General features: G+C 40.9%; 1 non-coding gene and 5 pseudogenes across 1 annotated transcript; all 6 read left to right on the top strand.

Moving 5' to 3' along the window:
- Positions 1 to 401: 401 nt before the first annotated feature.
- On the top strand, positions 402 to 2,227 carry LOC149514289 (18S ribosomal RNA; annotated as a pseudogene).
- A 291-nt stretch (positions 2,228 to 2,518) lies between these two features.
- LOC149514288 (5.8S ribosomal RNA) lies at positions 2,519 to 2,671 on the top strand (annotated as a pseudogene).
- A 229-nt stretch (positions 2,672 to 2,900) lies between these two features.
- LOC149514287 (25S ribosomal RNA) lies at positions 2,901 to 6,059 on the top strand (annotated as a pseudogene).
- A 6,036-nt stretch (positions 6,060 to 12,095) lies between these two features.
- On the top strand, positions 12,096 to 13,896 carry LOC149514286 (18S ribosomal RNA; annotated as a pseudogene).
- A 296-nt stretch (positions 13,897 to 14,192) lies between these two features.
- On the top strand, positions 14,193 to 14,348 carry LOC149514285 (5.8S ribosomal RNA). Its single transcript, XR_016328908.1, has one exon. It is a non-coding gene; the product is annotated as a 5.8S ribosomal RNA (ribosomal RNA).
- A 225-nt stretch (positions 14,349 to 14,573) lies between these two features.
- Positions 14,574 to 17,905, top strand: LOC149514284 (25S ribosomal RNA; annotated as a pseudogene).
- Positions 17,906 to 24,351: the final 6,446 nt, after the last annotated feature.

The raw sequence follows: 24,351 nt of genomic DNA, 5'->3' as shown, positions 1-24,351 counted from the left end.
CATCTATGTTGTGCCTTTGTGATCTAGGCATGAGAGCTTGCAATTGATCTGGGCAGGCATAGTGTTGGGTTCTCACCATGCTAGAACGAGATAATGTTATGAAAACCAGGGCTATGTACCTTTATGAGCAAGGTGGGTCAGTGCTCAAGACCTTGATGCCTACGGGCCAAGACGGGTGCTCAAGGCCACCTTGAGAATCATGGACTGATGAGATCATGGGAGTTGGGTTCCTCCCAATTGAGTTTCAGAATGTTACGTGTGACCCTACAAGATTTAAGCTAGGAAAAGCTCACGTATGCAACTTGAAGGATTGATAATGATCTGTTCATGAAAAAATAGACTCTAGATAGGCTTACCTCGACTAGGAGTAGTCCTAGTGTCACACGGATGCATGGTTTTAGTACAAGGAATGTGCAGCCTATGATACCATGCATGTGTAAGTATGAACTAATTTAGGCTATGAAACTATGAATGGCTTATTAAATCAATTATAGTTTGTTTGATGGGATCAACTACTTGGATAATCGTAATAATTCTAGAGATAATACTTACAATAGACCTTAACTTTTGGAAAGGATGCATTTATTAGATAAAAGGACAATACGGGCTTTGTCTATTGCTCTGATGATTCATGATAACTCGATGGATCGTATGGCCTTTATACCAGCCATGCATCATTCAAATTTCTACCCTATCAACTTTCGATGGTAAGATAGTGGCTTACTATGGTGGTAATGGGTGATAGAGAATTATGGTTCAATTCTAAATAAGGAGCTTGAGAAATGGCTACCACATCCAAGGAAGGCAGTAAGCACACAAATTACCCAATTCTGACATAAGGAGGTAGTGATAATAAATAACAATACTAGGCTCTATGAGTCTAGCAAATGGAATGAGTACAATCTAAATTCCTTAATGAGAATCCATTTGAAGGTAAGTCTAGTGCTAGAAGCCTCTATAATTCCAACTCCAATAGCATATATTTATGTTGTTACAGTTAAAAAGATTGTAATTGGAACTAGGGTTGGGTTATCTATCTATCTCACGGTGAGCATAATTTTACACATCCCTACTGCTAGCAATGCATTCCCGACTTTAATTGGTCAAGTTGTTACTCTAGCATTGTTACTTTGAAGAAATTAGAGTGCTCAAAGTAGGCCAATGCTTGTATACATTAGCATGGGATAACATCATAGGATTTCAACCCTATTATGTTGGCCTTCGAATAAGAATAATGACTAACAAGGATAATTGGGGCATTTGTATTTCATAGTCAGAGGTGAAATTTTTTGATTTATGAAAGACAAACAATTATGAAAGCATTTGCCAAGGATGTTTTCATCAATCAAGAATAAAATATTAGGTGTGTAAAGGTGATCAGATACTATCCTAGTCTCAACCATAAATGATGCCAAATAGGGATCGACAGATGTTATTTTTAGGACTCCGCTAGCACCTTATGAGAAATCAAAGTCTTTGGGTTTTGAAGGGAGTATGGTTGCAAGGCTAAAACTTAAAAGAATTAATAGAAGGGCACCACCAAGAGTGCTACTTATGGCTTAATTTAACTTAGCATAGGGAAACTTACCAGGTCCAAACATAGTAAGGATTGATAATTTGATAGCTCATTCTTGATTCTACTAGTGGTGGTGCATGGCTGTCCTTAGTTGATGAAGTGATTTGTTTGGTTAATTCTATTAATGAACAAGACCTTAGCCTACTAACTGGCTACGCAGAGGTGGTTCTTCATGGCTAGTTTCTTAGAGGGACTATGGCCATTTAGGCAAAGGAAGTTTGAGGCAACAATAGGTTTGTGATGCCTTTAGGCCAATGAAGTTTGAGGTAATAATAAGTTTGTGATGCGCTTAGATGTTCTAAGATCCACATGCGCTACACTGATGTATTCAATGAGTCTATAGACTTGGCCGACAAGCTCGAGTAATCTTTGAAATTTCATCATGATAGGGATAGATCATTTTAATTGTTAGTCTTTAACAAGGAATTCGTAGTAAGCATGAGTCATCAGCTCACGTTGACTATGTCTCTACCATTAGTACACATTGCTCGTCGTTTCAACTGATTGAATGGTCTACTAAAATGTTCAAATCACAGTGATGTGGATGGTTCACTACTTGTGATGTCATGAGAAGTCCACTAAACCTTATCATTTAGAGGAAAGAAAAGTCATAACAAGGCTTTTGTAGGTGAACCTATGGAAGGATCATTGTCTAAACCTACTCAACGAATGACCTATGAATACCTTAATGAAACACCAAGAGAGCAAGGGTGCCTTAATGCCCCAAGCCACTTCGAGCCCCGGGTGGGAATGACAATCACTTCGTTCTGCCTTTCGAATGAGTAAAATGATCAGTATTGCTGCACTTGGCTGAATAATGAATCCCTAGTACAAGTTATGGTAAGGAACTGAAATGACAAAGAGCATGTGTGCCATCACCATCCCGTTCACTGTGCGTGCGTGAACAGCATCATGACTCCTTTTGTCATGAAAAAATAAAACAACTCTTGGCAATGGATATTTCGACTCACATTGATGAAGAATGTGGTAAAATGCGATACTTATGTGAATTACAGAATCTTGTAAACCATCGAGTTTTTGAATACAAGTTACACCCCAAGCCATTAGTTTGATGACATGCCCGCTTGTGTATCATGCACCATTACCCCCTCCAACCCTTACCATTAGGCTTTGAGTGAGGGGGAAAAGATGGCCTCCAATAATCTCATCGATCGTGGTTAGCCTAAAAGTGAGTCTCTAGCAATGATAGTGCCATGACCATCGATGGTAAAGCTCCTGATATGCCTCATCTCTGGTGACACACGCTCATTGTCCATCTAGACCTCATTGGACCACCTGTTTCACTTAATCGATGCTTGCATCGTGACCCCAAGTTAGGTTGGATTACCTATTGAGTTTGGGCATATCAATAACCGAAGGAAAAGAAACTTACCAAGATTCCCCTAGTAATGGCACATGAACCAAGAATAGCCCAGTTTGAGAATCGAGCACCCTTAGTGTCCAAATTGTAGTTTGGACAAGTGTCTTCAGTGGTGGTCTAGGTCCAAGGCCCCTAGAAAAATCATTGGAAAAGGTGAGATCCTTGTTGTGCTTGGACCTTATCGCACCATAAGGTGCTTGAAATTGTTGGGAGAGAAGTAAATGGTGGTTGATGATGTGCCTTGGTTAGATGTGGAATAGCAAGAGGTAGCCCATTGATTAGCTCAAGCCATGGACCAACACGGGTCACATCAGTGGCCCAAGCCTAAGCTTTTGATATGCCTATAAAGATGTCACCATGATCGTGGAATGTAGCACGTACTATCTCAGTGTGCCTTAGCACCATTGTGCTCTTGATGTCAGCCTGTGGGCTCCCCATCTAGCCTATCTTAAAACACGAACCAAGGAGTCTAACATTTATGCCAGTCAATGGGCTAGAAAACCTATATGGTGCAAGGAAGTTGATTGGTAAGATCCCTCATGGGTGCACTACCAACCGACTTTAATCTTTTGAGAAAGGTTCAAGTATGAGCATGCTTGTCTAGACGTAAAATATGGTGAACTATGCTTGAGTGAGGGAAAAGCTTGAGGAAATTTTAGTGGAAGCCCATAGTGATAATGACATGCAAATCATTCATCTGACTTAGGTATAGGAGTGAAAGTCTAATCAAACCATCTAGTAGGTAGTTCCCTCCAAAGTTTCCCTAAAGATAGCTGGAGCCCTTAGCAAGTTCTATCAAGTAAAGCTAATGATTAAAGGCATCAGGGGTGCAATGCCCTCGACCTATTCTCAAACTTTAAATAGGTAGGATAGTATGGCTACTTTGTTGAACTACACCATACAATTAAGAGCTTCAAGTGGGCCATTTTTGGTAAGCAAAACTAGCGATGCATGTTGAACTAGAAGCTAGGTTATGGTGCCCAATTGCACACTAACCTAGAACCCACTAAGGGTGTTGGTCAACTAAGATAGCAAGACAAAGGTCTTGAACGTCAAAATCTGCTAAAGAGTGTGTAACTAACCTATTGAATCAACTAGCCTTGAAAATAGATGGCACTTAAGTGTACGACATAAACCTAGCTATCAGGGCAAAGGTTTGGCCCCGATGAATAGGAGGGCATAAGCTCAGGTGGAGTGGCTATCAGTTCAAATCTTGGTGGTATTAGCAAATACTCAAATGAAAACTTTGAAGGCCAAAAAAAAAAAGGTTCCATGTTAACAGCACTTACACATGGGTTAGTCGATCTTAAGAGATAGGGGAATCTCATTCGATAGCATATCCAGCGTGAGTTGTGAATGGGAATTGGGTTAAAATTCCTAAATCATGATATGACGATTGGTGGCAATGTTAGGGAGTCTATAAACATCAATGAGGGCCTTATCTTTTATATTTAATGGCCTGCCCAACCTGGAAATGGCTCAACATAAGGTATGTCTAGTGACCAAAAAAACATTATGTGTCATGTGGCATCTGACATCCATGCCTAGCTATACTCATAATCATGTCAAGCCTCCAAGATGAATAGCCATTGGTCGATGGAATAATATAGGCAAAGGAAGTTGACAAAATTGATCCATAACCTTGGGAAAAAAATTGGCTTTAAGTGCTGGGCATGGGGGTCCTAGTCCCAAACCCATCGGCTACCAATGCACTACTCGAGCTACTCCCACAGTGAAAATGGGTTGTCACATGGTGGTTGGGGGATGGATTGGGAATGGCTCCCTCTAGGGCCTTCCCTGGGCGATGACCAGTTGACTTAAAAGTGGTATAGACAAGGGCATCTAACTATTTAATTAAAACAAATCATTGTGATGGTCCATATGGATCCTCACATAGTGTGATTTCTACTTAGTGCTCTAAATGTTAAAGTGAAGAAATTCAACCAAGCGTAGGTAAATGATATGAGTAACTATGACTCTCTTAAGGTAGCCAAATGCTACATATCTAATTAGTAAAGTGTATAATTGGATTAACCAAATTCCCACTGTCCCTATCTACTATCCAATGAAACCATAGCCAAAGGAACAGGCTTGGTAGAATCAGTGTGGAAATAAGACCCTGTTAAGCTTGATACTAGTTTGACTTTGTGAAATGAGTTAAAAGATGTAGGATAAATGGGAGCCATTAGGCGAAATTGAAATACCACTACTTTTAATGTTATGTTACTTATTTTATGAATCAGAGGTAGGGCATGACCCTTGTTTTGGACCCAAGGCCGACCCCAGTCGATCAATCTAGGTAAAAGATATTGTCAGGTGAGGAGTTTGATTAGGGTGGCACATCTGTTATAAGATAATACAGGTGTTCTAAGATGAGCTGAATAAGAATAGAAATCTCATATGGAAACAAAAAGGTAAAAGCTTGGTCAATTTTGATTTCTAGTACAAATACAAACCATGAAAGTGTGGCCTATCAATCCTTTAGACCTTTGGAATTTTAAGCTAGAGGTGTTAGAAAAGTTACCGTAATAGGGATAACTAGCTTGTGGTTGCCAAGTGTTCATATTGATGTTGCTTTTTGACCTTTTGATGTTGGCTATTCCTATCATTGTGAAATAGAATTCATAAGTGTCAAATTATTCACCCACTAAAAGGTAACGTGAGCTAGGTTTAAACCATCATGAGAAGGTTAGTTTTACCCTACGGATGGCAACATCGCAATAATAATTCAACCTAGTAGGAGAGGAACCATGGGTTCACACAATTGGTCATAGCGCTTGGTTAAAAAGCCAATGGCACGAAGCTACCATGTGCTAGATTATGATTGAATGCCTCTAAGTCAGAATTAGGGCTAGAAGTAATGCACGCACCCATCATTCGATTGCCAACCCATAGTAGGGGTCCATGGCCTCCAAGGGCAGGTGTTGTAGATCCAGGCCTATGACGGGTAAGCCACATAGGTCTCTTTAGAGCTCAATTCCCACCAAAAAATAGGTAGAATCCTTTGCAAATGACTTAAATACATGATAAGGTATTGTAAGTGGCAGATTGGCCCTACTGTAACTCTTCACTAAAATTCAACCCTTTGTTGCTTTGATTCATCCCTCTCCCCATACCTACTGAAGTCCTCTCACTTCATTTATTTACATCACATCCTTTTTGGGGTTGGGGATGAATGGTGTTTTCCACTGCAACTAATTTAGCTGGGGGATGACATCCTTCCTTTGAGCATCCAAGTAAATGACAACCAAATGCCCTTAGTATTTGTTATCGTGATGGGCTCAGCCTTCGTGCAAACACTTGTCCTAAACTCCATTAACACATGCTAGCACCTAGATCAATTTTGCTCATACGCCATTGATAGCACCTGGCCCTTGGATTGTGTGGACAGTTACATCAAACATCATTAGTATATGCTGGCCCATTGTTGCCAAGACACTATCAGCAAATGTTGGCCCCTTGGTTCGAAATGTTGCCTCAAATACCATTGCTAGATGCTAGCACTTGGTATGGAAACTTGCGTCGATCATTGTCAGCACAAGTGGGCCTTTGGTTTGGGTTGTTACCTTGGACACCTCTTCGGTATATGCTGGTACTTGGTATGCCATGTGTAGCATAACCGTCCCACCTAAGGTACTTGTTCGCACCTCGATCGTCATCAGTGTAAAATGGCAGTTAGTGCATATGTCATGAGCTCTGGTCTTAAGCCAAACTTCATGTGGCCTTCGACAAGGAATTGACTCTGTCTACATAAGTTAGCTTATGAAACTCAAGTGTTTAACATAATTCTAGCTTGTCAAAAATTATGCTCAGTATAGGCCTTTTAAAAGCCCATAAATCTAATCCTTTTATGACTATGTTAAGGACTACTCGTATATGGGTTTGACCATGCAATCGTACCTAGATCATCAACGCCTACACCTAGGATTGACCATGTGCCCGTGCATCACTCATTAGTGCTTGCACTTGGGCTTAGCTTAATTCTGCCAAACCTAAACACCTTGCCTAAGTATCTAAAGTCTTAATCGTTGCCCATACCACTATTGAATTCCACTAAGGAGTATGTAACAACTCACTTACCAAATCAACTAGCCTAAAAAATGGATGGCACTTAAACTCGCAACCTTCACGCCATCGAGGGAAGGACCAGGCCTTAATGAGTAGAAAGGCATGGCAATAGCTGTAAAACCTAGGGCACAAGCCCAAATAGAGCGGTTATTAGTGTAGATCTTGATGGTAGTAACAAATATTCAAAAGAGAACTTTGGATGCCAAATAAGGGAAAAGTTCCATGTGAACAACACTTGCACATGGGTTAGTCAATCCTAAGAGATGGGGGAAGCCTATTCGATAGCATGTCCAATGCAAGCTACAAAAAGAAATTAGGTTAAAATTCCTAAATCAGGACACAGTGACTAACGTAACTTTAAAGAGTCTAGAGATGTCAATGGGGGCTTTGAGAAGAGTTATCTTCTCTATTTAATGGCCTACCCACCCTAGAAATAGCTCAACTAGATGTAGGGTCTAGTGGCCAAAAGAGCATCGCACATCACTTAATGTCCTGTGCTCCCCCTGACAGCCCCTAAAAATCTAGAGTTTTGAGTGTTGTCCATGCCTATCCATACTCATAACCGCATCAGGTCTCTAATGTTAACAACCTCTGGTTGATGGAACAATGTAAGTAAGGGAAGTCAGCAAAATGGATCCATAACCTTAGGAAAAGGATTGGCTTTGAGGGCTTAGCATGGGGGTCCTAATCCTAAATTCGTCAACTATTGGTGCACTGCTCAAGCTGCTCATGATGAGAGTGGGTCATCATATGTCAATCGGGGGATGGACTGGGAATAGCTCCCTTGGGGGCCTTTGTTGTGCAATGAGCAGTCAACTCAAAACTAGTGTGGATAAGGGGAATCTAACTATTTAATTAAAACAAAGCATTCCAATGGTCCCTATGGATGTTCACGTAATGTGATTTCTATCTAGTGCTCTAAATGTCAAAGTGAAGAAATTCAACCAAGTGCGAGTAAATGGTGGGAGTAACTATGACTCTTTAAGGGTAGCCAAATGCCTCATCATCTAATTCATGACATGCATGAATGGATTAATAAGATTCCTACTATCTTTATTTATTGTTTAATGAAACCATAGCCAAGGGAATAGGCTTGGAAAATTTAATAGGGAAAGAAGACCCTATTGAGCATGACTCTAGTCTAACTATGTGAAATGACTAGAGAGGTGTAAGATAAGTGAAAGCCCTTGGGTAAAATTGAAATACCATTGCTTTTAACATTGTTTTACTTATTCTGTGAATCATAGGTGCAACCCTCTGGGAAAATAAGCCATACGAGCCTCATTAGAGATCAATTCCCACCAAACAGTGGGTAGACTCCTTCGTAGATGACCTGAATATATGCTGAGGTATTGTAAGTGGCAAAGTGGCCTTGCTACCATGATCCACTGAGATTCAGCCTTTTGTCACTTCGATTCATCCCTCCCTCCCACACCCACCAAAGTCCTCTCATTTCAATTTTTTACACTGCACCCTTTAGGGTTGGGGATGAATGGTGTCATTAATATATAGATCCGTGACCTATAGCTAGACATAACTTAAGAAGTTGCCACCAATTTTTTATTTAGGTGTGATTGGTCACCTAATGAATCTATCCTTTTAAGCAGCTTTTATGCTCTACTAAGGGTCCCTAAAGAATAGGGTCTGACCTTCTGAACAGAACTAGGTTCAGGAGTTTAATTACATGTACAGAAGGTTATAGCACCCCTAAAATGGCCATCCTAAAAGATGGTACCATTTAATTTTAAATTATCTTAAAGATTTAAAGTTCTAATGGTCTTAAATTTGATATTAGAAATAACTTTGAAGATTTTCCATCGCATAATTCTTAAAAATACTTCCTCATCTCAAGAGTATTCAAGAATCCATTTGTTTTCTTGAAAAGGCTCCATCATTGGAAAGCTTAATCAAATTTATTTTTTATTGGAAATACATCTAATTCTTGCACCATTTGGGCTTAAATTAGAGATATTTCCTTACCTAGAAATCTCTTAAATAATAATCCATTTATGACTATTAAGAATTTCATAATCAAAATTTTTTTTTATTTTTGTTTAATTTTTAAATTTTTTACCATTTGGGTCTATTTAGAATCTAAACTCTTGTTAGTTTCTTAATTTTTGGAAAAGAAATAAGATGACAATTATTTTTTTAGTCTCTTCTAAATTATTCCACCATTTGGGTTGAATTTAGAAAAAATATTTTCACCTAGAAATCTTGAAAATTCAACCATTTGTGATTTTTCTTCAGATTTCATCCTTGGATAATTTTCAAATATTTTTACCTAAATTTTTAAGTTTTATTTTTAATTTTTAAATTTTTTTTTGCTTGGAAAAGAATACGATTACTTTTATTGAAATTTCGTCTAAATTATTCTACCATTTGGGTCAAATATAGAGAAATAGAGATTTCTTAGAAAATTTAACATTTAAAATTTCTAAAAATCTCATCATTGGATAGTTTTTAATTCATTCCCAAAATTTATTAAAGTTTTATTTTATATTTTTTATAATTATATTTTTAAAAATAACTTCCTTTAATTCTCCTAGAAATTTAATCATGTAGGACATTTCAAAAATAAATAAATAAATAAACTAAAATAAATAAATAAATGAAAATAAAAAGAAAATACCAAAAAGAATTAGCTCAGCTTGGCTGATATCACGGCTCAGCTGTAGACCTATAAACTGGCTAGAGTGACTTAAGAGGCAATTTGGCTTGGCTTAGCTACACATTAACTAAATTCACTGTTCATAAGGCAAAATGGCATCATTTTACTTAAGGAATAACCCCAAGAAATCCAAATTCTGAATTTTTTTTTCTCCTCTATCTTTCTTCAGATTCTCTCCAAACTTTCTCTCTCTCTTTCCCAAATTCTTGGCCTTTGCTATTGGTCTTTACTCCATTGCTGGTCACTATGCTCTGCCATTGGCTGGCCATGGATTCAACCTAAAATTTCATCGGTATTTTCTCTTAGTTTCCTAGTCTTAAATCTAGGCTTCAACTTCTAAAACTCGACCTCAACGTCTCAGATCTAAAGTCAAAGCTATATGATTTCACCATTGATTCAACCTCTTCCCACCATCCAATCTTGCTGATCTTGAGGTATGTTGCTCAACTTCCTCCATTTTGCACTTTTACCATTTTTTATCATTAAAAATCTTGGTTCACCATAAACTGTCATTGATATTTCCATTGGTAAAAATAAACTCTCTTTATATTGTTGCTGATTATACTTTGTTTGTATTGTGGCTATTTTTTTTATGCTTGGCTACTTTATATGTTTCTTAATAGTCATTGTGTCGGTTATGCTTACTGATAGTGGGCACTTATTCAATGAGAAACTGATAACAATAGGAGGCTTTGGTTCCAGTAGTGAAGGGTTGCAATGGTGCCTGCAATGTAGTCCTCTCACTACCACAGTGTTAATGGGGACTCGATTACTCGACAACTCGTGGTGACCTTTTAGATCAAAGCTACTACATTGTCCCATATGTATATTATTCTTTTGGTGAATTTGTTGTTTTAGAATTGGATTACGGGGTTCAATTTGGATTTTTGGCTTATGCTGGTGTAGTATAGAAGTAGAGATAATGATAGTGGTCATGGGAAGGAGGAAAGATGAAATGATGGTAGGTGGTCTAGGCAAACGGCCACTAGTGGTGATCTTTATGTATTGCTTGTTTTTGTTCACCATTTTTTCTTGTGTGTGCTTCCATGTCTTTTTCTAGTATAGTTCCTTCACTTGAATAGAGTTTCACCTATGATTAAAATCTTCAAATCGTGTTTATCTTTTCATCAGATTAAAACTAAATAAAAATCCTTTCCATTCAAATTAAATTATCATCTGAGGATAATAGTTAAACTCAACCTCATTACCCATCAATCTTCTGGCCAATTACGATTTTTCTCTTTTCTTTTTAAAGATAAATGAATTTTAAACCATGGAAAAAGTGGGTTGTTTAGAAATGGTGTTCTCCACTGCAACTGATTCAGCTGGGGGATGACATTCCTTCCTCGAGCATTCGAGTAAACAATAACCAAATGCCCTTGGTATTTGTTACAAGGACAGGCTCACCCTTGGTGTGGGCACTTGCTCAACCTTCATTGGCACACACTGGCCTCTATATTGGTTTTGCCCATACAACATCGATATCACCTAGCCTTTGGTTCATGCAAGCAATCACATCTAACACCAAAGTAGATGCTGGCACTTTAGTTCAAGATGTTGCCTTGGACACCATCGCCAAATGCTAGCACTTGGTGTGGCATGTGTACCATGACCTTCCCACCAAAGGCACTTGTCTGCCCCTTCATCACCATCAGCACCAAATGGTACTTAGTGCATGTGTCATAGGCTCTGGTCTTAAGACAAACTTCATATAGCCTTAGATAGGGAACAGACTTCATTTGCCTAAGGTAGGCCAAGAATTGGTGGTGTCATGTCATTGCTGCCTATTAGATGGTAAGGGAAGTCTCATGGCCCTTACTTGTGTGTTTCCTGTGCCAAGTGATTGTGGCATGGCCTCGTACATCATTTTTTCCACTCGCTCATCAAGTAATTAATTGGATAGGTTGGGGACAAATGTGCGTGGATCCTACCACTTATGCATAATGGGCATATAAGTGGTACTATGGTTGTGCATGTTGGCAGGCTCCATGCTCAATGCATTGAATTGTCAACCTATTATCCACTTCATTCTCCCCGTATGTGGTCATCATACCTTAAAGGTGCAATTAGGATCCTGTGCTACATACCTAAATTGATAGAAACCAGATGTCTTATCATCCCTTATCTATCTTGTGTCTTTAGGGGCTACAAGTCAAACCTTAATTATGTCTCATGTCCTAAACCTACCACCCAAACCTCCATAGCTGCATTAGTGTACTAGTGTCTGATTATGCTCTCGAATGCGAAACATTTTATAGGTGTGGGTTCTCAACCCTTGTTCATTCGATGCTATGCATTTTACATGCTCGACATGCATGATGCTTGTACTTTGTGTTGCTCTCTTTGTCACTCAATTAGTGCATTAAGGCCCATGCGATGCCAATGTTTCAAAGGAATGCTACTTGGTTGATCCTGCCAGTAGTCATATGCTTGTCTCAAAGATTAAGCCATGCATGTGTAAACATGAATTAATACAAACTGTGAAACTATGAATGGCTCATTAAATCAATTATAGTTTGTTTGATGGTATCAGCTACTCGGATAACCGTAGCAATTCTAGAGCTAATATGTGCAACAAACCCTAACTTTTGGAAGGGATGCATTTATTAGATAAAAGGTCAATGCAAGCTTTACCCATTACTTTGATGATTCATGGTAACTCAATGGATCGCACAGCCTTTATGCCGATGATGCACCATTCAAATTTTTGCCCTATCAACTTTTAATGGTAGGATAGTGGGCTATTATGGTGGTGACGGGTGACAAAGAATTAGGGTTTGATTCTATAGTGGGAGCTTGAGAAACTGCTGCCAATCTAAGGAAGGCAGCAAGTGTGCAAATTACCTAATCCTAACACGATGTGGTAGTGGCAATAAATAACAAAACTCGACTCTATGAGTCTGGTATTTAGAATGAATACAATCTAAATCCCATAACGAGGATCCATTAGAAGGCAAGTCTAGTGCCAACAGTTGTAGTAATTCTAGCTCCAATAGGTTATATTTAAGTTGTTGTAGTTAAAAAGCTTGTAGTTGAAACTAGGGTTAGGTCATCCAGTTTGCCTTATGATGAGCATTGATCTACTCATCCCTACTATTAGTGATGCACTCTTGGCTTTGACTGGTTAGGTCATTCCTTTGGCATTGTTACTTTGAAGAAATTAGAGTGCTCAAAGTAGGCCTATGCTTGTATATGTTAGCATGGGATAACATCATAGGATTTTGGTCCTATTGTGTTGGCCTTTGGGATCGGAGTAACGATTAATAGGGACAGTTAGGGGCATTTATATTTCATACTCAGAGGTGAAATTCTTAGATCTATGAAAGATGAATAGCTGTGAAAGCATTTGCCAAGGATGTTTTCATTAATAAAGAGTGAAAGTTAGGGGCTCGAAAAGGATCAGATACCATCATAGTATTAATCATAAACGATGTAGACCAGGGATCAATGGATGTCAATTTTAGGCTCCACTGGCACCCTATGAGAAATCAAAGTCTTTAGGTTTAGGGGGGTATGGTCATAAGGTTGAAACTTAAAGGAATAGATGGAATGGGACCACCAGGAGTAGAGCCTATAGCTTAATTTGACTTAACATAGGGAAACTTACTAGGTCTAGACATAGTAAGGATTGACAGATTGAGAGCTCTTTTTTGATTCTATGGGTTGTGGTGCATGGCCATTCCTAGTTGGTGGAGTGATTTGTTTGGTTAATTCCATTAACGAATGAGACTTAGCCTGCTAACTAGCTATACTGAGGTGATCCTTCATGGCCAGATTCTTAGAGGAACTATGACCACTTAGGCTAAAGAAGTTTAAGGCAATAATAGGTTTGTGATGCCCTTAGATGGTCTAGGCTGCAAGCGTGCTACACTGATGTATTCAATGAGTTCATAACCTTGGTTGATGGCCCAGGTAATCATTGAAATTTCATCATGGTGGGGATAGATCATTGCAATTGTTGATCTTCAATGAGGAATTCCGAGTAAGCGCAAGTCCTTAGCTCGTGTTGACTAGATCTTTAAATTTCGTACACATCGCCCATCACTTTTACTAATTGAATGGTCTAGTGAAGTGTTAAGATCATGCCAGTGTGGTTGCTCACTACCCATGACATTGTGAAATGTCCACTAAACCTTAACATTTAGAGGAAGGAAAAATCGTAACAAGATTTTTATAGGTGAACATGTGGAAGGATCATTGTCAAAACCCATTTAATGAATCACCCACGAATGCGTTAACGAAATACCAAGGGTGCAAGGGTGCCTCTATGTCTTGAGCCTTGAGCCCTTTTAGCCCTAAACAGTAGTGATAGTCCCTTCATTTCGCCTCTCAGATAGGTAAAATGATTGCTATTGCTGCCCTCAAACAAGTAATGAATGCCTGGCATGAACTACACTAAGAAACCAAAATGAAAAAAGCACATGTGCTGTCACCATCCCATTTGAAGTTAGTACGCGAGTGGCATTGTGACTCATTTTGTCATGAAAAACCAAAACAACTCTCGACAATAGATATCTCAACTCTCGCATTAATGAAGGACATAGCAAAATGTGATACTTGGTGTGAATTGCAGAATCTTGTGAATCATCGATTTTTTGAAAGTAAGTTGCACCCTAAGCCATAAGGCTGATGACACACTTGCCTGGGTGTCATGCACTGTCGCCCCTTCAATCCCTATCCATCAAGCTTCAAATGAGAGGGAAAGATGGCCCCGTGATCTCGTCGATTATGGTTGGCATAAAACCATGTCCCTGGCAACAATAGTGTTGTGATCGTCAGTGGTAAAGCTCCAAGTATGCCTCATCTCCAATTATGCATGTTCATTTCCATCTGAAACCCATCAAACCCCCTATATCACTCGATCGATGCTTGTGTTATGACCCTAGCTCAAGTGGGATTACCCACTGAGTTTGAGCATATCAATAAGCAGAGGAAAATAAACATACAGGATTCCCTTCGTAAACGCAAGCAAACTGAGAATAGCTTAGCTTGAGAATCAGGCTCCTATAACATCCAAATTGTAATATGAAGAAATGTCCATTGTGGTGGATTGGGCCTATGTCCCCTAGAAATGGGGCATCAAAAAGGGTGAGAGCCTTGTTGTGCCTAGACCCTATAACACCACAAGGCACTATCTGTGACTCGGGTTGTTTGGGAATACAGCCCTAATTAGATAATAAAATCCATCCAAGGCTAAATATGGGTGAGAGATAAATAGCAAACAAGTACCATGAGGGAAAGGTGAAAAAGTCTTTGAAAAGATAGTTAAAAGTGCTCAAAATTGTTGGAAGGGAAACAAATAGGGGCTAGTGATGCACCAAAGTTGGATATAGAATGGCTAGAACCAATTTGCTAATTGACTTGGGGCATGGATCAATGTGGGTTGCAATGGTGGCCAAAGCCCAACCTTTTGATATGCCTACAAAGACATCATCACCGTGATCATGGAATGCAACATGCATTGTCTTGGCATCCCTCAACATCAGCTTGCTCTCAACATTAGCCTACGAGCTCACCATCCGACTAGTCTTGAAACACAGACTAAGAAGTCTGACATGTGTGTGAGACAATAGGCTAGAAAACCCATAAGGTGCAAGGATGTTGATTGCCAGGATTCCTCGTGGGTGCATCGCTGACTGACCTTGATCTTCTGATAAGGGTATAAGTGTAAGCATGCCTACTGAGACTAGAAAGATGGTGAAGTAGGCTTGAGCAAGACAAAGCCAGAGAAAACTCCAATGGAGGCCTATAGTGATACTAATGTGCAAATCATTCATTTGAATTGGGTATAGGGGTGAAAGACTAATCAAACTATCTACTAGATGGTTCCCTTCGAAGCTTTTTGCAACATAGCTAGAGCTCATAGCGAGTTTTATTGGGTAAAGCCAATGATTAGAGTTATCAGAGGCATAACACCTTTGACCTATTCTCAAACTTTAAATAGGTAGGACAACATGGCTACTTCATTGAGCCGTGCCATAGAATCGAGAGCTCCCAATGAGCCATTTTTGGTAAGCAAAATTGGTGATGTGGGATGAACTAAAAGTCAGGTTATAGTGCCCAACATAAAGGGTGTTGGTTGATAAAGATGGTAGGATAGTGGTCATGGAAGTCAAAATCTACTAAGGAGTATGTAACAACTCACTTGCTAAATCAACTGGCCTAGAAAATGGATCTCACTTAAGTGCATGACCTATACTTGGTCATCGGGGCAAGGGCCAAGCCCCAATAAGTAGAAGGGCATGGTAGTCACTGTAAAACCAAGGGTGAGCCTAGGTAAAGTGACCATCAGTACTGATCTTTGTGGTAGTAGCCAATATCAAATGAGAACTTTGAAGGCCAAAAAAGGGAAATGTTGCATGTGAATGACACTTGCACATGGGTTAGTCTATCCTAAGATATAAAGGAAGCCCATCTGATAGTTTGTCTAATGCAAGTTTCAAAAAAGAATCGGGTTAAAATGCCTAAACCAAGATGTAATAACGAGGACGATAAAAAGTTCATAGATGTTGGTGAAGGCCTCAAGAAGAGGTATCTTTTTTGTTTAATGACCTGTCCACATTGGAAATGGCTCAACCAAAGGTAGGGTCCAATGGTCAGATGCACACTGCATGTCACATAGTGATCAATGTGCCCCTGATAGCAACTGAAAATCTGGAGGATCAAGTGCCATCCATGCTCGGTCATACTATAACTGCATTAGGTCTTTAAGGTGAATAACCTTTGGTTGATAAAACAATGTAGGCAAATGAAGTTGGCAAAATGGACCTGTAAACTTGGGAAAAGTATTAGATTTGAAGGCTAAAGACAAGGGTCCTAGCCCTAAACCTATCAGTTGTCGGTGCACCATTCGAGCTATTCTCGCAGCAAAAGTGGGTCATCGCATGCTAACTAAAGGTCATACTAGGAACAGCTCCCTCTTAGGCCTTCCCGAAGTGATGAATAGTCAACTTAGAACTGGTATGGATAAGGGGAATCCAATTGTTTAATTAAAACAAAGCATTGTGATGGTCCTTATAGATGCTCACACACTGTGATTTTTGCCAAGTGCTCTAAATGTCAAAGTGAAGAAATTCAACCAAGCATTGGTAAATGACAGGAGTAACAATGACTCCCTTAAGTTAGCCAAATGCCTCATCATCTAATTAGTGACATGCATGAATGGGTTAACAAGATTCCCACTGTCATTGTCTACTATCCAGTGAAGCCCTAGCCTATAGAATGGGCTTGGCAAAATCAGAATGAAAAGAAGACCTTGTCGACCTTGACTCTAGTTTGACTTTGTGAAATAACTTGAGAGGTGTAGGATAAGTGGGAGCCTTTGGGTGAAATTGAAATACCACTAGTTTTAACATTATTTTACTTATTCTATGAATCAAAGGCAAGGCATTACCTTTTCTCTTAGACCCAAGGCCAGCCTTGGTTGGTCGATCTAAGCAAAAAACATTGTCAGGTAGGGAGTTTGGCTGGGTTAACACATTTGTTTAAAGATAACGTAGGTGTCCTAAATCAGCTCAATGAGAACAAAAATCTTGTGTGGAACAAATGGGTAAAAGCTCATTTAATTCTGTACGAATATGAATCATGAAAGCATGGCCTATCAATCATTTAGACCATCAAAATTTGAAACTCGAGGTGTCAAAAAAGTTACCATTGGGATAACTGGCTTATGGCAACCAAGCATTCATAGCGACATTGCTTTTTTGTCCTTCTATGTCAGCTCTTCCTATCATTGTGAGTTAGAATTCACCAAGTGTTGGATTATTCACCCACCAATAGAGAACTTGAGGCAGGTTAGTTTTACCTTATTGATGGCAGTGTCATAATAGTAATTCAACCTAGTATGAGATGAACCATTGATTTGCATAATTGGTCATCATGCTTGGTTGAAAAGCCAGTGGCATGAAGCTACTGTGTGCTAGATTATGACTAAATGCCTTTAAGTTAGAATCCAAGATAGAAGTGATGCTCACACCTATCGCCTAATTGCTAATCTATAAAAGGGGCCCATAGCCCCCAATGGCACATATTGTAAGTGTAGCCCTTGAGGTAGGCAGGCCACGCAAGCCTCCTTAGAGCTCAATTCCCACCGAGTGGTAGGTGGAATCCTTGGTAGATAACTTAAATACGTGATAGGGTATTGTAAGTGACAGAGTGGCCTTGCTACCACAATCCACTAAGATTCAGCCCTTTTGTCACATTGATTTATCCCTACACCCCATTCCTATCGAAGTCTTCTCACTTTATTTTTTTTACCTTGCACTCTTCTAGGGATAGGATGAATGGTGTTCTATATTGCAACCGATTCAGCTAAGGGATGACTTCCTTCCCTTGAGCATCCAAGTAAAATACAACCCTTGGTATTTATTACGTGGATGGGCTCTCCCTTGGTGTGGGCATTTACCTCAAAACTCTATCGGCACATGCTGGCCCCTAGATTAGTTCTGCCCTCACACCATTGACAACACCTGGCCCTTAGTTTGTATAGGTAATCGCATCAACACCATCAGTAGATGCTGGCTCATTATTGCCTTAGACACCATCACCAGATTTTAGACCGTTAGTTTAGGAAGTTGTCTCAGATACCATCATCGGATGCTAGCACTTGGTGTGAGTCTTTAGCTCAAACACCTCTTTTGTAAATGCTAGCACTTGGGGTGGGTTGTTGCCTTGGACACCTCTTTGGTAGATGTTGGCACTTGGTGCAGCACATATATGATGACCCTTCCACCCAAAGCACTTGTCTACCCCTCAATCGCCATTGGCACCAAATGGCACTCGGTGCATGTGTCATGGACTCTAGTCTTAAGCTAAACTTCTTGCAGCCTTGGATAGGAAATTAACTTTGTCTACCTAAGCCAACCTATGAAACTCAAGTGCTCAGCATAATTCTAGCTTGTCAAAGATTGTGCTACAGTACAGGGCCTTTTAAAAGCCCATAAATTTGATCATCCCAAGACTATGTTCAAGCATGCCCACACCTAGATTTGACCGTGCACTCGCACCTCGATCATTAGTGCTTGCACTTGGGTTGACCATGTGTGCGTGTATCACTCACAAGCACCCATACCTAGGCTTGGGTCAATTTTGCCAAACTTGAACAGCTTACCTAAGCTATTGGAGTCTTGATCACTGCTAATACTATTGTTTTGTGCTAGTTCCTTGTAACTTGGGCCTCTAATAGGTCTTAAGGCCTAGTCTCTTTGACTATCGAACTCTATTCCATTATAATTAGAATTACTCCTTGACACGAAGAGAACCCCTGGTCTTGGACCAGCTTACAAACCATGACACATGTACATGTCTTAAGTCTCAGCACATTCTTTGACCACCAGCGACACATTCTATCCTTTTGTGTGGGTAGTACCCTAGAACACCATCGACACATGTTAAGCTATGTACCATGCATAGGTATCCTAGGCCTAGGCTGCACACCTTGTGCACCATGACTAGGTAGTAGGTGGGTTCAAGCACATATTCATATTTTTGCTATGCCAATGCGATTTTATAACTTGTAAATTCATATAAGCACTCATCAGCACCCGCACATAGGCATGGCTTGATTCTGTTGAACATGAACACTATGCCTAAGCCTCTAAAGCCTCTAAAGTCTTGATTATTGCTCATACCACTATTTTGGGCTAGTTCCCCCTAACTTGGGCCTCTAATAAGCCACAAGGCTTAGTACTCCTAGTAGTTGGACCCTATCCCACTATAACTAGAATTATTTCTTGACTCAAAGAGAACCCCTAGGCCTAGACTAGCTTGTGGACCTTGACATGTACAGATGCCTTAATTGCGATTAACACATGTTGGCCCTTGTTCTTAGCACACTCTTCAAGTAGCATCAGCAAATGCTAGCCCTTGGTATAGCCAATTCCCTTAAACACCATTGGCACATGTTAGGCCGTGCACCACAAGCTAGTATCTTGGGCCTAAGCTATGCAACATGCTCACCACAATCGGGTAGTAGGTAGGTTTAGACACATCTTTATATTTTTACCATGCTAATGCTATTTTTATAGATTTTAAATTCATATAATGATCCCTTAATCCTTCATGTGAATTTCATGGCAAGATGATTCATTTTCTATTTTTCATGATTTTTAGAAATTTTCATGGTTCGAGATTTTTTGAAATTTTTTTAGAAAGAGTTTTGGCTTCAAATTTGGTATACATGATCCTTGTTTTTTTTTTTTTGGCATCCATAAAAAAATTTAGATAAAAAATTAAAGTGTAGAAGATTTTGTAGCCATTTGAAAAAAGCATTTTTATTTTAGACAATTGAATGGTTGCTGGCTACGAACCTATAAAAGCTTTTATGCTCTTTAAGGGGGTGTGAGTTGTTGAGGTTCCTTGGGGTGTAAGGGGGTAATATAAAGGTCAAGGACCAGCACCCATTGCACACCATGTGCACACACCTTCTGGACCTCTTCCCCCAATCGCTAGAACCCCTAGTGCCATCTATTTTGTTCTCTAATGATGCTCCAGCAATGGTTCCCTAGGCAAAAAAATGCAACATCAGCACATGCTTAAGCCTAGCATGTATGTCGAGGTCCAGAATCAAACTTTGGCCAAGGTCTTGACCATCATCAGCACATGCTAGTGCATGGTGTAGGCACATGCCATGACCATCATCGATATCATTTGGCCTTCGGTATAGGCACTTGGCTCAACCATCATCGGCAAAAGCTGGCCTTTTGTATAGGCACCTACCTTAACTATCATCAACACATGCTGGCCCTTGGTGAAGGCACATGCTAGCCCTTGTTGATGGCATATGCTAGCATTTGTTAATGGCACATACCTTGATCGGCATCAACATAATTTGGACTTGATACGGGTACATGCCTCGATCAACATCTATAAAATATGGCCTTTGGTGTAAGTAGTTGCCTCGAACACCATTGGCACATGTTGGGTGTCATGGGACATGTGTTCCTTAGATCGAAACCACTCGTTTATGTGGCACCAAGACTATTCATAGTTAAAGTCAGCCTTTCTTTACTCCATTTATCCATGGATAGCTCTATATCGATCCTTCAAGCTGTGTACTCATGAGCTCTTCCTAGCTCAAACCCTATAAGGTCACATGCAACATTTCCAAACTCAATAGGGAGGAACCTAACTCCCATCATCTCATAAGCCCACAATTTTTAAAGTGGCCACGAGCACCCATCTCTACCCGCGGCATCAAGGCCTCGAGCACTGACCTACCTTGCTAATAACGGTGCATAGCCCTGATTTTCATAATATTATCTCGTATTGGCATGGTGAGAACCCAAACCATGCTCGTCTACTTTTTTTACAAACTCTCATGCCTTAAACCCGAAAGCATAGCACAGATGCTGGTTAGCAGCTAGCTCAGAGCCATACTAGGCTTATCTCATCCCATAAAACTCATATCTCAGGGTCTTAGCCCTTAGCCTCATTCTAGGCTACTCCTATGCATGAAGGACATCTGACATCATGCTCATCGTGCTGTAGGGAACTTGGGTGTGTTACCCACTTACAACACACCTCTACCAATTGGCCATAAGGGTTTATTGGCATGCCTACCTGTTAGCCCACTCATCCCTCTGGCTCGATGATGTCTCTCTTACACTACACCATCTCATGATCCTTGGTTATTGATCAAACTAACCCAAGAAGGGGAAATTGAGGGGCAAAACGAACATTATCATCTAACCCCATGGTTTAACACAAAGGCACGATATAAGGCTAGCTAGCTCCAACCATCCCTAGGTTTACCATTACCCAAGGAAACATTGTGCCACACTCGTGACCCGATAATGCCTACCACTTAGACATCATGTGTGCCTAGGAGTAGCACGCTTCAAACTAGCCAAGCCCTTGCCTACTCGCCAGTCAAGGAGGTGGTAAAGAGCTGACACCAATCATTCCCCAATATAGATAATAGATGATTTCTCAGCCATCCTACCAAGAATCATAAGACTTTTTGAAATGGGGACACTTTTCTCCCCAGCCACCTTAGGGCCTTTCTTCTACCAACTCAATGCCTAATGACCTGTCTCTTGGCCATCATAATTTCAACATTTCACTAATTGCTCCACCAATCCACTTGAGGGTGCCTGCGTATAGCTTTGATCGACAGCACCTAATTGGCTACTCGGCTTCAAGGTGTCCACCTATTAGTTCACACTTGCCTGCACATCTTGGGTCCTAAGGCTCACACCACGTGCACACACTATGAAAAACATGTTCTAGGTCTTACACTATTTATGCATATCTCCAAGACCATAGTCATGGCCACAAGGCCTCGTTTGCTTTTTAGTTTAGGGTCAGTCATGTTAAGACTGAGGCACACCACGGCCTGACCATGACACTAGGCCTTGGTGTAAGTGTCACGGGCTCCGACCTTAGACTTAGAATCCGTGTGGCCTTAGGGTTGGAATCTCCTCCTTTATGCCTAAGTTAGCCTAAAAAACAAGTGTGTGGGCACTAGAACAATAGGAAGGGCTGATTACGCAAGTTAAAGAGGAACATGATGAATAAGGCAGAATGCTGGAATATGCTATGTATTCTCTGAAACAGAAGTGTTTGATGGTGTACAAATGAGGGTGGAGCAGCCTTCTATTTATAGTTGAGGCTTCAGCTACACTTATGACAATATCTCTAGAACAAAGGATAAAATTAAGGGATTATATAGATTACAATCAATCAGGATACTAACTCCTGATTTTCAGGGTCAACCAAATCTGCCAGGATGCTCCTGTTCATCCACCCTGCTTCTAGAAGCTTCACTTGCGTATCTAGCACTTAGGCCCTTCTGGATGTGGTGCGAGCAGCTTGTATGCCAGGCCTTGGTCTCACGGGCTGGTTTGCAAGTTGGGCGGGCGTTTTGAACTCGTTTGCTAGGCTTTGCACGTAGATACCTGCCAAAGCACCTGGTCTGCGGGCCTCAACCTTTGTTTCGCCTATTGGTGCACCTGATGTGCCTGGCGCACCCACCCAGGGCGTGACATTCTTCCCCACCTGATTGCGTAATGCCCTCGTTGCGTCTTCTGCATGGTATTGCCTGATCTGGTCCCCGAACTGCCATAAGTCATCTACTGGTTCCTAGCTTGCCTCACTATCTAGAAGTCCCTTCTAGTGCACCAAGTACTCTTATCTTGGCTGATAGTTCTTCCGTCTCACCTCCCGGTCAACTATGATGCTGTGGACCTCTTTCTCATATGAGGCCCATGCTCCTAATGGCACACGCTTTGACTCTGCTCGTCTTGGATCTCCCTTATCCTTATGGAACAGCTTGAGCATGCTCACATGGAACACCGGATGTACCCTCGGCTTGGGTGGCATATCCAGCTTGTAGGCAACCTTGCCTACCCTCTTGACTACTGAAAAAGGTCCCTCATACCTCTGGACTAGGCCTTTGTGCAACCCCCTATGGTATACAATGGGATGCAGCTTCACCAACACCAAGTCTCTAACCTGGAACTGCATGTCCCGCCTATTCTAGTTTGCCCACTTCTTCGACCTCTTGGTCGCCTTGTGTAGACAAACTCTGGCCAAGTTAGTTTGCTCCTGCCATGCCTTGGCAAACTTGTATGTTGCTGGATTCAGCCTTGTATAACCTGCAGCAATCGAACCGGGTGTTAGTGGTTCTTGCCCTGTCACAACCTCAAATGGGCTCTGGTTCATTGCCTCGCTCCTTTGCAAGTTGTAGGAAAACTACGCAACATCTAGCAGCTTTGGCCAGTCCCATTATGTGGCACTCACATAGTGCCTAAGTTAGACCTCCATCGGTCTACGGATGCATGCTGGTGGAAAAGTTTAAGTCTGACCCCAACAGCTTGAACAACTTAGTCCAGAACCTACCCATGAAATGCCAGTCCCGATCACTAACAATGGTCCTCAGCACTCCCCAGTACTTAACCATGTTCTTCAGGAACAATCGAGCTGCCTCTTCGGTTGGGCATTCCTTGGTTGTTGGAATGAAGATTCCATATTTGGAAAACCTGTCCACCACTACCATGATGCTTCCAAACCCTTTCACTTTGGGTAGACCGATTATAAAGTCCAGAGAAACACTCTCCCATGGTCGCTCTGGCACTGGCAATGGCTCCAAGAGACCCCTTGGTTTCTTGAGCTCCACCTTGTCCTCTTGGCACACAAGACAAGTCTTCACATAGGCTTTCACATCGTCCCTTATGTACGGCCAGTAGTATCGGTCCTCGATCAACGCTAAGGTGCAACTCACTCCTGGGTGTCCAGCCCACCTTGAATCATGGCATTATTGCAAAACTTCCTTGCGGTGCTTCCCGTGCTGTGACACAAACAGTCTACTACCCTTGGTGTACAGCAAGCCATCCTGCAACCAAAATCACCTAGTCTTACCTTACTGGGCGTACTCCATCAAAGCCTTGGCTGTAGGATCATGCGTAAGTCCTTCCTTGATGTGCGGCACCAGTGACCCCTCTGGTTGGCTAATGGCAGCAAGGTTAGCCTTTCTGCTTAGGGCGTCTGCCACTAGGTTCACCTGTCCTAGCTTGTACTCCATCTGGAAATCAAATTTCGTAAGAAAATCTTGCCATCTTACCTGCTTGGGGGACAGCTCCTTCTACGTTTGGAAGTAGCTGGTCATCATATTATCCGTCCTAACCACGAACCTCGACCCCAACAGGTAATGGCATC

This window comes from Durio zibethinus, chromosome 16, assembly GCF_047325235.1.
Source record: "Durio zibethinus cultivar Kanyao isolate XHJ-2024 chromosome 16, ASM4732523v1, whole genome shotgun sequence".
NCBI classification, from domain to species: Eukaryota; Viridiplantae; Streptophyta; class Magnoliopsida; order Malvales; family Malvaceae; genus Durio; species Durio zibethinus.
Note: the sequence above shows the minus strand (reverse complement) of the source record. Positions and strands in the feature narration are given on the sequence as shown.